Source organism: Carcharhinus amblyrhynchos, chromosome 7 (genome assembly GCF_965287045.1).
Source record: "Carcharhinus amblyrhynchos chromosome 7, sCarAmb.v2.hapA, whole genome shotgun sequence".
NCBI classification, from domain to species: domain Eukaryota; kingdom Metazoa; phylum Chordata; class Chondrichthyes; order Carcharhiniformes; family Carcharhinidae; genus Carcharhinus; species Carcharhinus amblyrhynchos.
In genome coordinates, this window is record NC_137330.1 from 67,712,310 (window position 1) to 67,730,784 (window position 18,475).

General features: G+C 42.2%; 1 protein-coding gene across 10 annotated transcripts in view; it reads left to right on the forward strand.

Annotated features, from left to right (window-relative positions):
• Nucleotides 1–18,475, forward strand: part of tbc1d32 (TBC1 domain family, member 32) — a 292,534-nt gene continuing 274,059 nt past the window's right edge. For 9 of the 10 annotated variants that reach the window (XR_013887018.1, XR_013887019.1, XR_013887020.1 and 6 more), the window contains exon 1: nt 1–201. The gene's annotated coding sequence lies outside the window, so the exon portion shown is untranslated. Of the gene's footprint in view, nt 202–721; nt 815–18,475 lie in introns of all 10 variants that reach the window. The other variant, XM_080192534.1, reaches the window with a different exon arrangement.

Genomic DNA, 18,475 nt, shown 5'->3' on the forward strand with positions numbered 1-18,475 from the left:
GAGGGGCTGTAGGCCACTGAATTTCTCCACCCTCCTCTTCAGGGCCCAGTCAGACTGCAGACACTGAGAGGTTAATACAGCAAATACAGGGAATCCTCCAGTCAGGGATAGGGGGAAGGAGGGAAATGCCCTGACGATCAGATGCCGTGCGGGATCAGATGCCGTGAATTAAGGCAAGCTGAAAGAAGGCAACTTTGACAGGTACGTAAATGCGATGTGCGCTTGTATTTAGGTAAGTTTTTGAATGTTGATTTCTGAGGACAGAGGTCAGAAGAAACTTTTCCTTGAGCGAGCAAATGTCGTGGAGGACAGTCCACAAGTTGTAAATGACCTATGGGCAGAGTAGTCTTAATTCTCTGCTTTCAGTTGTTAATTGTTGGTTACCTAGTAATTGGAAACCATGTTTACGGTACTTAATGGAGTTGTGCCAATTTTGGTATATTGTTTTAGTTAAGGCCTATTTGTACATATACACACATGAAAATATTGATTTGATGGTGTTTATCTTGCATCTTAATTATTTTCTAGGAACAACAAATAACACATGTACGCAACATATTTAGTTTTAACTTGAATGTAAATAATAATTTGTATGGGGCAGCATGGTAACATAGTGGTTAGTACTGCTGCCTCACAGCGCCAGGGACCTGGGTTTGATTCCCAGCTTGGGTCACTGTGTGGAGTTTTCATGTTCTCCCTGTGTCTGCATTGATTTCCTCAGAATGCTCCGGTTTCCTCCCACATTCTGAAAGCATCGACCCAAACAGGCGCTGGACTGTGGCGACGAGGAATTTCACAGTAACCGTTGCAGTGTGTAAGCCTTGTGACTAATAAATTTTACTGACTTTTTACGTTTTATGCCAGAGTTGAGGGGGTTGAGCTATGAGGAGAGGCTGAATAAACTAGGCTTGTACTGGTTAGAGTTTAGAAGAATGAGGGGAGATCTCATTGAGACATATAAGATGATGAATGGGATGGATAGGATAGAGGTGGAGAGACTCTTCCCGCTCAAAAAGGACAGTAGGACTAGGGGGCACAGCCTCAAGATAAAGGGGGGGCGGTTTAGAACGGAGTTGAGGAGGAACTTCTTCACTCAAAGGGTGGTGAATCTCTGGAATTCTCTGCCCATTGAAGTGGTGGAGGCTGCCTCGCTAAATATTTTTAAGACGCGGGTTGATGGGTTTTTGATAAGCGAGGGGATTAAGGGTTATGGGGAGAGGGCGGGAATGTGGAACTGAGCCACAACAGATCAGCCATGATCTTATTGAATGGCGGGGCAGGCTCGAGGGGCTAGATGGCTGACTCCTGCTCCTATTTCTTATGTTCTTACGTTTACACCGAAAGTGTGGACTGCGTGGCCACATGATGACACAACTATGGGTCGGAAGGGTGAGAATTCTCCCTGGGAGTATGGGCAGAGTACTAACATATAGCTGCGTAGCTAGTGAATAAACTAATATCTGTTAGAAATTGTTGTTGCCAGTGTTTTGGGAACCCAGCACATTTACATAGTATCAGGAGTTGGCAGTATGGCACAGAACTTTGCTGCATAGACCTGTACATCTTTGTTGAAAGCATTAGGAAAAGTTTGAGAATGAGTGGTAAATTTACAAAGGCGGCTGCATTGTCTGACATGTCAAAAAAAATTCAGGTTTACACCTCATTAAACTTAGTTGGCCCTGAGGCTATGGAGAATTTGAATTTTTTTTTGTTTTTGAGATGGCAGAGGAAAAAGACCACCCTAAAATAATTCTAAGTTTGTGAATATCGTTGTACTCTGCATCAGTATTCACCAAAGAGATGAACTTGGTGGATGATGAGTCTAGGAAAAGGGGTGTAGTTAATTTGAGTCATGTTGAGATCAAAAATGTATTGGGGTTCTTGAGAAACATTAAGGTAGACAAGTCCCCAGGGTCTGATGGGATATCCTCCAAAATACTGAGACAAGGGAGGAAATTGCAAGGGCCTTGAGAGAAATCTGTGTAAGCTCACAGGCTGCCTGGGAGATCCCAGAGGATTGGAGAATAGCCAATGTTGTTCCTCTGTTTAAGAACAGTAACAAGAGTAATCTAGATAATTACAGGCTGGTGAGCCTTACGTCAGTGATAGGGAAATTATTGGAGAAGATTCTTTGAGACAGGGTGTACTCCACTTTGGAAATAAGTGGACGTATTAGTGAGAGGCAATATGGTTTTGTGAAGGGGAAGTCATGTCTCACGAACTTGATCGAGTTTTTTGAGGAAATGACGAAGATTGAGGGTAGGGCATGCATGAGGATAGGATGTTGTCTACACGGACTTTAGTAAGGCCTTTGACAAAGTCTCTTATGGCAGACTGGTACAGAAGGTGAAGTCGCATGGGATCAGAGGTGAGCTGGCAAGGTGGATACAAAACTGGCTCAGTCATAGACAGAGGGTAGCAGTGGAAAGGTGTATCTCTGAATGGAGGGCTGTGACAAGTGGTATTGCTCAGGGATCAGTACTGGGATCTTTGTAATATATAAATGATTTGGAGGAAAACATAACTGGTTTGATTAGTAAGTTTGCGGACGACACAAAAGTTGGTGGATTTGCGGGTAACGATGACCATCAGAAGATGCAGCAGGACATGGATTGGTTGGAGGCTTGGGCAGAGAGAGATGGCAGATGGAGTTTAATCAGGACTAATGTGAGGTAATGCATTTTGTAAGGTCTAATACAGATAGGAAGTATACAGTAAATTGCAGAACCCTTGAGTGTTGATAAGCAGAGGGATCTGGGTGTACAGGTACAGAGGTCACTGAAGTGGCAATGTGGATGGAGAAGATAGTCAAGAAGGCATGTTGCAGCTTTCTAGAACCTTAGTTAGGCAGCACTTGGAATGTAGTGTCCAATTCTGGCCGCCACACTACCAGAAAGATATGGAAGCTTTGGAGAGGATACAGAAAAGATTTACCAGGGTGTTGCCTGGTACGGAGGACATCACTATGAGGAGAGGTTGGAGAAACTTGGCTTGTTCTCATTGGAATACCGAGGTTGAGGGGAGACCTGATAGAAGTCTACAAGATTATAAAGAGTAAGGACAGAGTGGATAGTCAAGCTTTTTCCCAGAGTGGAAGAGTCAATTATTAAGGGGCATAGGTTTAAGGTGCTGTTGAAGTGGAAATTTTTCCTGCCTCTTGACTGTGGTAGAGAAACTCAACAAAATTCGTTCCAACGAAACAACTTATCTTTATTTCTGAAAGACTGCATGTGGTATTGGCAAAAACTTGAGTTCAGAGAGCCGTTGTTACGACTTGCTGATTCTGCTCTCAAGTCCACGCTTACTTACAGAATCAATTCAATAGTTGCACCTTTTTCTTATCAGGTTACATGACTTCAGGAATTCAATTAGTAATAAAAACAGTAGCAACATCATTAATCGTGTTATAACCCGGTGACCTCTGAGACCTCTTTGTCTCATCATTCATATTTTTATCTTGTCCTTTTGATAGAACAGAAGAAGACTGATGACTTTGTCATTTCTGACCTTATCTCGCTTCACTCATCCAGCCCTAAATTATGTGGAATCAGCCTTATCAGGTCTTGACCTTCTCTGGTCTTATTCATATCTTAGGTTATGCGGAGTCAGTGTTCCTTATTTTGTACCAAATACTTGACCAATTTTCCCATCATGCCACTATTTCATTCATACAACTTCACAGTGCGAGGGGCAAGGTTTAAAGGAGATGTACGAGACAGGTTTTTTTTTTACAGAGAGTGGTGGGTGCCTGGAACTTGTTGCCAGGGAAGGTAATGGAAGCAGATACGATAGTGAGTTTTAAGGGGCGTCTGGACAAATACATGAATAGGATGGGAATAGAGAGATATGGTCCCTGGAACGGTAGGGGGTTTAGTTCAGTTGGTCAGTGCAGGCTTGGAGAGCCAAAGGGCCTGTTCTTGAGCTGTAATTTTCTTTGTTCTTTGTTGTCTTCCAGTTAAAAATAATATCCTGTACAGGCATGCACTCAATTCAACAAATCAAAGAGCAGATGAGTCTATACAATCTTATGCAGCCACCAACCCTGAAAATCTTGGCAAAGAAATGTGCGTTTGGAGCTCTCGCTGATTAACTAGTTAGAGATCGAATAGTTTGTGAAATTTACATCAATCCAGTCCGCAAGGAGCAGCTGCGATAGAAAGATTTACAAACAGTCATAAGTATCTACATGTTAAACAAATAATGAGTGAAAAAAAAAGATTTTAGGCATGAAACAGGAGTATTTGAAGTATGGTCACATCCTGCTTCAACTGCATAGAATCATAGAATCCCTACAGTGCAAGAAGAGGCCATTCAGCCCATTGAATCTGCACTGACCACAAACCCACCCAGGCTCTATTTCCATAATCCCACATTTACCTTGCTATTCTCTCTGACACTAAGGTTAAGTTAGCATGGCCAATCCACCTAACCAGCACATCTTTGGACTGTGGAAGGAAATCGGAGCACCTGGAGGAAACCTGTGCAGACATGGGGAAAATGTGCAAGCTCCACACACAGTGACCCAAGTTGGGAATAGAACCGGGGTCCCAGGCGCTATGAAGCAACAGTGCTAACCACTGTACAGTGGCTATCATCTTCAGAGCAGAACAGCTTTTTTCCACATATGGTAAAATATGCAACAGTGTGAAAAATCGAACCACTTTGCTAAATGCTGCAGATTGAAACCACTATAGCAGCTGGTCAATTATCCATGGGTATGAAGGAGTGTCAGCAAGGTGAATGAACTAGAGCTTGGGCAAAGCAGCACAGCTACAGAGCATCCAACAACACTCTACTGCGAGAGTGTCAACACTCTCAAAAAAAGGATGAAATCTTCACCGCCCTGAACACCATTTGCAATAACATAAGACTGAAAGTAAAGATTGGCACTGGAGCAAAGTGTAACCAGTGTCCAGCCGAATATCATGGGAACTAGATCCATATGCAGTACCAGACTCCACCCAGTTGGACTTTATGGCTTATGGTGGACAAACCTTCCATACAAAGATGTGGCCACTCTCCATTCACACAGGATAGTTTCAAGTTTCATATACTTGAGCTGACTGTAAGGTCTTTGGGACAGAATGACATTGGAGCTCATTCAACTTGGTCCAGAAGTGCATGCTTTACAACACCAAGCCCATGAATGATAGCATACAAAGAACTCTTCAATTGTGACATTATTGGTAAGCTACCAATTGTATACAAAGTGAGACCATATGATTCAGTGCCGCCAACATTTCTGTGCTCCGATAAAGTACCAGCAATTTGTGAAGCAGAAAGTACCAGATGAGCTGCATTGGTTGACAACTCTAGGTGTTATAACTCTGATAGAGGAGGCCACAGAATGGTGGCCACAGTAAAGAAAGATGGCATGGTCAAGATATGCACTGACCCAGTGCACTTGAACAAGGTGCTGCTTGGGCCTCATCACCGTATGAAGGTTGTGGAACAAGTGATAGTAGACATGCTAAATGCTAAGTTGTTCAGCATCTTCGATGTGAAGTATGGGTTTGGCAGATCCTGATTAAAAAATCTTGAAATTAACCACATTCATACCTCTGGTAAGAAATATTGGTTTCTTCATAGGTTGTGCACTGGCAGCGAGGTCTGCCAGCATGTCTGGAGCTGCTCTTTCCATGCCAACCTCCCAAAATCATTGTTGATGACATCCTGGTTTGGGGTTGTACATTGCGAGAACATGATGCACATCTTCGTTTCATGCAGCTAAGCTGTGACATGCAGATGCAAGGTAAACCAGGTTCCATATGTGGGTTGGCTACTTGCAGCCAATGATGTGAAGCCTTATCCAGACAAGACACAGGCATGACGACAGACCCCTGCCCCGTGCTACAGTACTTTGATGTTTGAACACCCTTACTTAAATTAGCAGACACCTCCCAGCATGGGCTTGGTCCAGTCTGCATCTAGAATGGCAGACTGCAGCCTTTACTTCACGGGCCCTTACTGACACAAAGTGAAAAGGAATGCCTGTCAGAAATTGCATGACTTCATATGGTCTCCTTGCAATTCTTGAAACATCATCAGCCATTTATAACTATTCTAAAATGGCCTCTTCACACTGCACCTACATGGCTGCAAAGTGTGAACCAAATCAATGATGCAAACTCAAGTGTGGTCTGCAAATGTGTTAAGGACCTGTACTTGCCCAATGCCCGCTCCAGAGCCACCTTACCCACTACAAACCAGGCAGATCATTAAGAAGACGTAGATATCATGACCAGAGTTGATATCCTGTCATAGAATTTGGGAACTCAAAGAAACCTTACGGGCAAACATCCATGCAGACAGCTGCTTCATCTTGAGGTTCTGGCCAGAGTCCTCAAGGAAGCTGCTCTGCATGTTCTTCACCAACGGAGATGATCTAATTATACAGGATGGACTGATACTGCATAGCCAGTGATTCATCATCCCTACTTGACAAAGGTACTGCACCCAACAACTTCACCAGGGCACTCCAGATTGGAAGCAATCAGATACAAAACCGAGGATGCACTGTATTGGCCCTCCATTTATGCAGATGTGGAAAGGGAAGTTTCCAGATATGCACCATGCAATACACCAAAACCACACGAAGCAAAAGAGCCATTGCACATGAAGGAGGGCCAGGACATCCCATGGTCATGCAGAGCAGCTGATGTCTTCGAGTGGAATGATAAACAGCATTTCGTCTTAGTTGATTTGATGGTTAGAGATTAACATAGTTATCATCAAGCTCAAGGAGCACTTCGCCATACATAGCATCCTGCAGAGACTCATGATAGACAACACTCGCCAATACGCCTCCACTAAAATGAAACATTTTGGATGCACATGTGACTTTGAGCAGACCCCTATATCCACATTCAAATGGTTTGGTGGAACAGATGGTATTCTCAGCAAAGTATTTTCTTTAGAGAAATGTGTGCCGAGATCTCATGGGCTGCTACGCTGTATGCCTGAGCCTACAAAATCTACCATGAAAGGGCATGCTCTCATTGGCATAACGACTCTTTCCAGTCACACCAGGACCATGATTCCTACTGCTAAGGATCTGTTGCAGCCAGTGTGAATGATGTCCTCGTGCAATGCCGATTTGAGAAACAAAATGCACTATGATCCTGGTGCCCACTGACTCTGTCCTCTGATACCTGGTCAAACGGTCAGGATCCAGACTTTGCATGGCCATGACAAGTTGGCAATGGTACACAGCCATGCCCACAACTAGACAGTTAAGTGTAGCGTCAGACAGATACCCACTATGCACGCAACTATCGTCACCTCCTAGAGGTGTCAGAGCCAGCACCAACAGATAAACAGCACTTCAGTCATCTGGTCTAAGAAACAGTTGCCCTACGCCAATGGACATGCAGACTCTTCCAGAGCCAATGTAGTGAGTCCTCCACCCAACAAACATTGATGGAATGCTCTAGGGCACCAGCCTGAGAGAGTCTACACAACCACCAACCAACAGGAGGCAAATGGAACACACAGTTCCACCTTGTCTAGAACTGTCTTTCAAATCTCATCTTTTTACAACCAAGAAGGGCGGATGGGGATAAGGAATGTGATGAGCACCTGATGCAAAAAGCTTAATCCATGTCTCTCTGTACATGGAAATTGTTACATCTTATGTCACTAGTTGTTCCAACGAAATGGGAAATTGTAGACTGATCATGTGATGTTGCAGTTACACAAAGGGTCTTGTGTCAGGAGCATATTAGTTCTCCCTGGGTGTGTGAAGTAACTGGTAAGCGAGTGAATAAACTACAGTTATAAGTCCTTGTTGTCAGTGTTTCAGGAACCCAACACACCTGCATGTAGTATTGATGGTAAGTTGTCTGCCAACTAAGGAAAGATAAATTATCATGTTCCCCTCAGCTTTGGGATTTTGAAATCCGTTCTTACACTCTGCTTGTCTTGACTGAATCCGCCCCCAACTTTTTATTTTCAGATTAAACAGATTAAAGTTTGAGTCTTGCTGTCATTTGCGTTGCTCCTGAAAAATGGTTTACTTAATGATACAGACTTGCACTTGAGACCTGAAATATAAGCTCATTACACAAAGGAGAAAAATAGGTTGTTTTATTTGCTAAGAACATCACCATCCCTAACCAGAATGATCTTTGGGTGCTCTACTTATTATCATTATCAACCAGAGGCCCAAATAAATGGAATCCATGCACTAACTTTGTCCCTCACTCCATATCCCTATGATCCTCCAAGGAATTTCTTCCTTTAATCCTGGTCTCTTGTGCATTACCAAATTTCCTTTATGCTACCATTGGGGTTCAGCTTTCAACTGTCTAGCTATTGAGACGCTATGCTCTGGAATTCTCCGCCTTAACCTTCCTTCCTTAAGGGGACAAAGTCCCATGGCAACACTATGATACACTCTACTGTCTGAGGCACCGCCACCATGCTAAAGGGAATATAATTTCAGAACAAATCTGGGGTCAAAACTGAATATCCACAAGGAGTAGTAGCCACCTGCAGCAGCAGAATTATATTCAGCATCATGTCCCAGCATATCCCTCACTACTAGTAGCATCAAGTCAAATAAACATAGAAATTCCTGGAAATAAATACTCAATAAAAACAAAAACAGAAAACTGTCCAATTCTCAGCAGATCTGGCAACATTTGCCGAGAGAAAAACAGTGTTAACATTTCCTGGTAATTTTGCTTTTCTCTCTCCACAGATGCTACCAGACCCGCTGAGAATTTGGACAGTTTCCTGTTTTTATTTCAAATTTCCAGCATCCACAGTTTTTTTTTGTATTTGTGCCTGTAAACCTTCAACCTTTGTTCAAAGGGGAGTTTGGGGAGGAGTGTCAGGAGCACTTCAGGTATATACAAAAATGAGGTGTTGACCTTGTAATGCTATAACACAGAGACTTTATGCATGCTAAATAGTCGAAGTAGCATGCTTTTGTCAGGGCTAAGTGACCCCATAAACAAATCAGGTCAAAGTTCTGCAGTCGAAATATTTTGTCGTGACTGATGGTGGACCATAAAACAACTAACAGGAGCAGGAGGCGCAATGCACATTGCCATGCTCAATAATTAGGGAGTCCTGCATATCAGTGCAAAAAAAACAAGGCTGAAGCTTAGAGTGGTTGATCCATCTTGGCCAGAGGTCCCCAGCATTAGTGATGCCAATCTTCAGGCAGTTTGATTCACTCCACATGATATCAAGAAATGGCTGAAGTCACTGAATGCTGCAAAGACTATGTGCCCTGATAACATTCCAGCAATAGTACTGATTTTTCTGTTTAAAAACTAACTGTGCCCCTGGCTGACCTGTTTCAATTCAGTTATAACACTGGCACCTACCTGACAATGTACAGAATTGCTCAGGGATGCCCTTTCTACAAAAAGAGGACAAATTCAACCTGGTCAGTTATCTAGTCACAATCATCCACAACACCGGTGCCCCAACACCTGTGTTCTCAGCCCCCTGCGCCACTGTTTATACACCTATGGCCAAATACCCCTCCAGTTGATTTTCAGGTTTGCTGACAACACCACCGAAGTGCGTTGGATCTCAAACAATGATGAGACAGAGTACAGGAATGAGATAGAGAATCTGGTGAACTGGTACGGCAACAATCATCTCTCCCTCAACATCAACAAAACGAAGGAAATTGTCATCGACTTCAGGAAGCATAAAGGAGAACGTGCCTCTGTCTGCATCAATGGGGATGAAGTATAAAGGGTCGCGAGCTTCAAGTTTTTAGGTGCCCAGATCACCAACAACCTGTCCTGGTCTCCCCATGCTGACACTATAATTAAGAAAGCCCATCGATGCCTCTACATTCTCAGAAGACTAAGGAAATTTGGCATGTCAGCTATGACTCTCACCAACTTCTACAGATGCACCATAAAAAGCATTCTGTCTGGTTGTATCACAGCTTGGTATGGCTCCTGCTCTGCCCAAGACTGCAAGGAACTACAAGTTGTGAATGCACCCCAATTCATCACGCAAACTAGCCTCCCATCCATTGACTCTGACTCTGTCTATGCTTCCCGCTGCCTTGGCAAAGCAGCCAGCATAATTAAGGACCCCATGCACCACAGACATTTTCTCTTCCACCTTCTGCTGTGAAAAAGATACAGAAGTGTGGGGTCATGTACCAACCGACTCAAGAACAGCTTTTTCCCTGCTGCTGTCAGACTGTTGAATGGACTTACCTTGCATTAAGTTGATCTTTTTCTGCACCCTAGCTATGGCTGTAACACTACATTCTGCATTCTCTTGTTTCCTCCTCTGTGAATGGTATGTTTTGTCTGTATAGCGTGCACTGTATGTTAAATACATGTGACTAATAAATCAAGTCAAAATCAAATTTGCAGCTTGAGTGTGGTGCTGTTCTTATGCATCTACGAATCTTATCCTTTTAGGTTATGGGGACTGTGGAGGTGTGAACATGAGTTTATAAGATAATGGAACAAGTGTAGGCCATTTACCTCACTGAGCCTGCTTTCAGTATTATCTAATTGTGGCCTGAGCAGCTATTTCTTGCCTGTGCCCTACAGCCCTCTGTTTGATGTTTATAGTCTGACTGAGGAATTAGCATGTAGTTATTTTCGGTGGCTGGGTATGGATGTTCAGATTGAAGAAAATGTGCAAGTGTCAGTTCTGTGCATGAATAAGAATTGCACCACCGGTGTCTCCTTTTATATCCTTGGGAGTGACCTAAGTTGACATGACAGCGAAGTTGTGTGGATTTTGCTGGTTGGTTTGAGGGTTACATGTTCAATGTGGCCAGAAGTTATGAGACCTACTACATCTGAACAAACCATTGAAAAACTTGATTACTTTTTGCAAGATTTGGTAAACTAAGTGATAATGGTTCACTGTTTATTTCACAAGAGTTTGCAGAATATCTCAAAGTAGATGGTATTCAGCATTTAAAATCCATGTCTTATCATCCATCAACCAATGGATTAGCATATGAAAGATTCATACGATCATTAAAACATTCTTTAAGCGTTTCAAAAGAACAAGGTTTGATATCTTATTAAAACACTGCTCATGCGAGTACCCAAAGCTCACCTACATTGCTATTCTTTAAGAGAAAGTTGAAAACTACATTTGATTTGTAATTACCTCCAGAAACTTCAAGATAGTATACAATTCAAGGTGCTAGATGAGAATTGAAGGCTTATTTTAACAAACGGAATGTTAGTGCATAATTATGCAATGACTGAGAAATGGTTAAAAAAAACTGGTCTAATTTCTTACACAGTTCAAACTGAAGATGAATTAGTTTGGTGACACTACGCTGACCATTTGTTATCATCTTGAAATTATTTCTCAGAATTATCTCCAGCAATACCAAATTCTTTAGCCCCTAGTATTGTGAGTACGACTCCAGAAGACTTGATCAGTTTGAGTTACCTGACTGTTTCTTAGCTACTAAACCGTGTGAGAATAATGTAGAATTGGTTTCAAAAGAAAAGCTATTTACTGAAGTTCGAAATCGTCGAAGGGTCAAGGACAGTGAAATTCCAGAAAGTCGTATACAACCAACCATAAACATGCTGATTGACTTTCTTATTGATCAATGGTGCATTGTACTATCTAGAGCATTATTGCTCCTTTGTATAACATCATTTTAATTTGTTGTCATGACCACAGAAGTACAGGGGGAGAGATGTTATATATTTAAAAGGATATAGGTTGTTTTAAGAGCTGATCACATGATTTTATGGTGATGTCTTTGAGGTGTTTGCAGTGGCTGTTGTTTTACTTCTGTTTGTACTCTGTTCTGAGAACTTGTCTTTCAATAAAACATGTGTGTTGGTTTGAATCTACATATGCAACCCACAATACTATTTTGGTTAAAATCCACAGCACCTAATGTAGGACATGGCAGAAACCAAGTTTCTTTACAAGTGGACTTGTAATATGAATCAAACTGGGATACTTTTATGATGCAGAATTCCCCAGGATTAAATAGGCAGAGAGGTGTTATTGCCTTATTCTGCAACAGTTATTCTGCACTGGGTGTTCTTTACAGACTGCCCAGGTTTTCAGTTGTTCTTGAGATGAGAGATCTGTTATCTGCAGCTGGTTGTGGTCATATGATGGCAAGTTTCAATGTTTCCAGTATGATTGATGCATAATAGGGAGGAATGATTGAGAGCCTATCAACATGCCAACTGTGGTTTAGCTCACTGACCATTTTTGATATTGCAATTTCATGGCTATAACATATCTGGCAGTCACTGTTTGTTAAACCCCTTCCATTGATCTTCTGAGAAACCCATTTGCATTTGAGAGCTTTCCAGAGGCATTTTCAGGCATAAGTTAATGAAGTAAGTTAAACCTATAAAATTCTAACTTCTGATAGGATTAGATGGGGTAGATGCAGGAAGAATGTTCCTGATGGAGGGGGAATCCAGAACCTGGTTTCACAGTTTAATATACAGAATAGACTATTTAGGACTGTGATGAGGAAAAAGAGTAGAGAACCTGTGGAATTTAATACCAGAGAAAGCAGCTGAGGACAAAGCTGTATATTTTTAAGAAGGAGTTAGATGTAGCTCTTGGACATAAAGGATCAAATGATATTGTGGCGGTGGTGGGGGGGGTGGTTGGAATCTGGCTATTGAATTACATGATCAGCCATGATCATAATGGATGACGGAACAGGCTTGAAGGACTGAATGGCCTATTCCTGCTTTCTATGTTTTTATGACCCAGAAACTTTATTGATTGTTGTAAAAAAAAACATTTTGTTCACTTATATTCTTTGGGAAAAAAATCTGCCGTCCTTACCTAGTCTGGCTTAGATGTGACTAGACCCACAGTAATATGGTTGACTCTTCACTGCCCTCTGAAAACATTCTAACAAGCTATTCAACTCAGGAGTAATTAAGGATTGGGAACAAATTCTGGCTTTGCCAGCGATACCCACATCCCATGAAAGACTAAAAAGAGCTATCAAGCCTTTGCCCATTCACCTGACCTATGTCCCTTTACAGATTCATTATGTCCTCTTCACAACTTACTTTCTTACTCTGGTCCGATGGACAAGACCAGAAAAATTAGGCTCAATGTAAAACTGGACATTTTAAATTAATATAGCCAATATGGGGTTACCACAGGTCAAAAGCCAACAGGGACACATACCAGAATTGTCTCGCATGTTGAACAGGGGGTACGTGACCTTAACAATAGGACAGTCATCATGACCTGAAACCAGAACTAGACCTTTTACATATTGAATAGGGAGGCTCAAACTTTACAATGGAAGAGTTGTTATGGGTCAAAACCTAGCAGGAGGTGCTGAGCCAGAACACATTATGATTCTGCATTCAGCCAGACTCCATGCTATTTAAAGAGATACGTACAACTAGGATGACCTGACCTAACCTCATTGGGTATTGTGATGAGACGACCCCCCCCCCCCAAACAACAGATGATGTTGAGGGATTTGATATTGAGATGAGCAGATAGGGGATTTGATAGGGGAACAGACAGATGCTTCTGTGGTTGCAGATGTGAATCCAGATGTTCTGTTGCCTCACTGGTATGATGGTGTTACTTAGTGGCTGCAGAGCACTCTTGTGGGGTGGGGTGAGCAGCCAGTGGCCGTGGTGCATATTAGTATCAGTGACACAAGTAGAAAGAGGTATAAGACCCTGATAAGAGTTTAGGGAGCTAGGGAATGGAACTAGAAAGCAGGGAGAGTCTCTGGATTACCTTTTGGTGCAATATGTAAAGGAGTAGTGAAATAGGAGGATAGACCAGATGAATGTGTGACTGAAGAGATGGTACAAGAGGTTGTGGTCAAGTCTGGTACCCTAATGTAACTTGGGGCTCTGGTCCTAGTCCTTAACATTTTCCTGTTACCTGCTTAACTTGTGCTAGTTTTTTATGATTTATGCACAATGACCCCCAAATCCCTTTGTGCTGCAGCTTTCTGCAATGTTTCTCCATTTAAATACTATTTAGCTCCTTTATTCTTCCTACCAAAGTGTATAACTTCACATTTCCTACATTTTATTCTTTCTGCTAAGTTTTTGGCCCATTTACTTAACCTGTCTTTGTCCCTGTTCAGACTGTGTCCTCCTCACCATTTGCCTTCCCACCTATTTCTGTGTAATTTGAAAACTTAGCAAATTTGTGCATTCACTTCCTTCATCCAAGTCACTAATATATATTGCAAAATAGTAGATAAATCCCCAGGACCGGACAGGATATTCCCTTAGACCTTGAAGGAGACTAGTGTTGAAATTGCAGGGGCCCTGGCAGATATATTTAAAATGTTGGTATCCATGGGTGAGTTGCTGGATGATTGGAGGATAGCTTATGTCATTCTGTTGTTTAAAAAAGGCTCAAAAAGTAATCTGGGAAATTATAGGCTGGTAAATTTGATGTCAGTAGTAGGTAAATTATTGGAAGGAGTACTTAGAGATAGGAGCTACAAATACTTGGATAGACAGGGACTTATTAGGGAGAGTCAACATGGTTTTGTGCGTGGTAGGTCATGTTTAACCAACCTATTAGAGTTTTTCGAGGAGGTTACTCGGAAAGTGGACTTCAGTAAGGCCTTTGACAAGGTCCCGCTTGGGAGGTTAGTTAGGAAGGTTCAGTCGCTAAGTATACATGGAGAGGTAGTAAATTGGATTAGACATTGGCTCAGTGGAAGAAGCCAGAGAGTGGTAGTGGAGGATTGCTTCTCTGAGTGGAGGCCTGTGACTAGTGGTGTGCCACAGGGATCAGTGCTGGGTCCATTGTTGTTTGTCATCTGTATCAATGATCTGGATGATAATGTGGTAAATTGGATCAGCAAGTTTGCTGATGATACAAAGATTGGAGGTGTGGTGGACAGTGAGGAAGGTTTTCAAAGCTTGCAGAGGGATTTGGACCAGCTATGAAAAATGGCAGATGGAGGTTAATGCAGACGAATGTGAGGTATTGCAGTTTGGAAGGACAATCCAAGGTAGAACATGCAAGGTAAATGGTAGGACACTGAAGAGCGCAGTAGAATACAGGAATCTGGGAATACAGATACATAATTCTCTAAAAGTAGTGTCACAGGTAGATAGGGTTGTAAAGAGTGCTTTTGGTACATTGGCATTTATAAATCAAAGTATTTTGATTTATAAAGAGTTGGAACGTTATGGTGAGGTTGTATAAGACATTGGTGAGGCCGAATTTAGAGTATTGTGTGCAGTTTTGGTCACCTAATTATAGGAAGGATATTAATAAGGTTGAAAAAGTGCAGAGAAGGTTTATATGGACGTTGCCGGGACTTGAGAAACCAAGTTACAGAGAAAGGTTGAATAGGTTAGGACTTTATTCCCTGGAGCATAGAAGAATGAGGGGAGATTTGATAGAGGTGTTCAAAATTATGATGGGTATAGATAGAGTGAATGCAAGCAGGCTTTTTCCACTGAGGCTAGGGGAGAAAAATACTAGAGGACATGGGTTGAGGGTGAAGGGGGAAATGTTTAAAGGGCATATTGGGGGGCGGGGAGTTCTTCACACAGAGTGGTGGGAGTGTGGAATGAGCTGCCAGATGAAGTGGTGAAAGCGGGCTCACTTTTAATATTTTTAAGAAAAACTTGGACAGGTACATGGATGAGAAGAGTGTGGAGGGATATGGTCCAGATGCAGGTCAGTGGGAATAGGCAGAAAAATGGTTCAGCACAGTGAAGAAGGGCCAAAGGACCTGTTTCTAAATAATTGTGGCCCAGCCACACTCCACTAGTTACAAGTGCCTTCCTGAAATTGCCCCTCGTATCCCAGGGTGAGACTGGGGAAATAACAATGGGGAATCAGAAAATGGCAGATACTTTGTATCAAACATCATGGTGGAAGATGCTAATAAAATTGCAAAACTATTTAATGATCGGGGGCAGAAATGAGGCAAGTGAAATAAATACAGTAACTGTTACAGAAGATTAATGGGGCTAAAGGTTAGTAAGTCAGTGGACCTGATGAATTGCACCCCAGGATAATAAAGGAAGTATTTACAGAGACCGTGGATGCACTAGTAGTAATCTTCCAAGAATCCTTAAATTCTAGCAAAGTCCTAGAGGCTAGGAAAACTGCCAAGGGAGACAAAAACAGATAACCATAGGCCAGTTAGCTTAACATCTGACATTGAGAAAATGCTAAAGTCCATTATAAAGGATAGCAGAGCATTTAGGAATACATAATATAGTCAAGCTTCCACCACATTATCAGGCAATATGTTCCAGATCCCAACTACTTGATGCTTAAGTTTTTCCTCATGGTACCATTGTTTCTTTTGTGAATCACTTTACAGCTCTCTGGTTTTTGATCCTACAAAACAGTGGGGAAAATTTCTCTCTATCTCTTCTGTCCATGATTTGGAATACCTCTATTAAATCTCTGAACTATCTTGTCTCCAAGGAGAACAGGCCCAATTTCTCCAGTCTTTCTATATAACTGAAGTTCCTTATCTCTGGAACTATTTTCTGAATCTTTTCTGCATCCTTTCCAAATTGTGATGCCCAGATTTAAACGCAGTCCTCCAGTTGAGGCCGAACCAGGTTTTATACATAACTTCCTTGTGTTTACGCGCTTGATGATCCTATTGATAAAGCCCAGGGAACTGTATGGTTAATTAACCATGCTTTCAACGTGTTCTTCCACCCTCTGTGATTTATGCCCGTGCATACCCAGCTCCTCTGCTCCTGCACTCCGTTTAGAATTGTATCCTTTGTTTTAAATTCTCTATGTTCTCCCTACCAAAATGAATGACTTCACACTTCTCTGCATTAAATTTCATCTGTTGCTTGTCCACCCATTCCACTAACATGTCGATGTCCTTTTGAATTTCTACTATCCTCATAGTTCATAATGTATTATCTGCAAATTTTGAAATTGTATTTTCAATGTGAAGACTGTTGTCATTCAAGATGTATCAGGAAGATCAAAGGTCTTGGCATCAATCCCAAAAGAACTTCGCTATAAATATTCCTTCAATCCAAAAAACAACTCTTCACCAGTTTCCTGTCGCTCAGCTAAGAACAAAGAAAATTACAGCACAGGAACAGGCCCTTCTGCCCTCCAAGCCTGCACTGACCATGCTGCCCGACTTAACTCAAACCCCCTACCATTCTATGGACCATACTATTCATGTATATGTCAAGATGCTCCTTTAAAACTCAATACCGTATCCACTTCCACCACCTACCCTGGCAACGAGTTCCAGGCACCCACTACTCTGTAAAAAAAAAACTGCCTTGTACATCGCCTTTAAACTTTGCTCCTCGCACCTTAAACCTATGTCCGCTAGTATTTGACTCTTCCACCTTGGGAAAAAGCTTCTGACTATCCACTCTGTCCATGCCGCTCATAATCTTGTAGATTTCTATCAGGTAGCCCCTCAACCTCCGTCGCTCCAGTGAGAACAAAGCAACTTTCTCCAACCTCTCCTCATAGCTAATGCCCTCCATAGCAGGCAACATCCTGGTAAATCTTTTCTGTACCCTCTCCAAAACCTCCACATCCTTCTGGTAGTGTGACGACCAGAATTGAACACTATATTCCAAGTGTGGCCTAAGGTTCTATAAAGCTGCAACACGACTTGCCAATTTTTAAACTCAATGCCCTGGTGATGAAGGCAAGCATGCCAAGTGCCTTCTTGACTACCTTGTCCATCTGCATTGCCACTTTCAGTGACCTGTGTACTGTACACCCAGATCCCTTTGCCCAGCAATACTCTTAAGGGTTCTGCCATTTCTGTATTAGATCTTCCAAAATGCATTACGTCACATTCGTCCAGGTTAAATTCCATCTGCCATCTCTCTGCCCAAGTCTCCAACTGACCTATATCCTGTTGTATCCTTTGATGGTCCTCATCATTATCTGCAAATTCACCAACCTTTGTGTCATCCAGAAACTTACTAATCAATCCAGTTACATTTTCCTCCCCAAACAGCAAAGGTCCCAGCACTGATCCCATGCGACTTCACCTTCTGCACCAGTCTGCTTGAGGGACCTTGTCAAAGGCCTTACTGAAGTCCATGTAGACAACATCCACTGCCCTACCCTCATCAATCATCTTCGTCATTTCCTCGAAAAACTCGGTCAAATTCATGAGACATGCCCTCCCTTTCACAAAACCATATTGCCTCTCACCAATATGTCGACTTATTCCCAAGTAGGAATGAACCCTGTCTCGAAGAATCCTCTTCAATAACTTCCCTACCGCTGATGTAAAGCTCACTGGCCTGTTATTACCTGGATTATTCTTGCTACCCTTCTTAAACAAAGGAACAACATTGGCTATTTACCAATCCTCTGGGACATCCCCAGTAAAAAGTCTGACAACACCAGGTTTTAGTCCAACCTATTTATTTGATAATATTCTCACTAGCTTTCGAGGGGACAGCCTCTTCGTCAGGTGAATGGAGAGTTCTGGCCTCAGACAGAGCATATAAAGCACAGACAGTTTAGAGATTACTGATTAAAATGCGAATCCTTA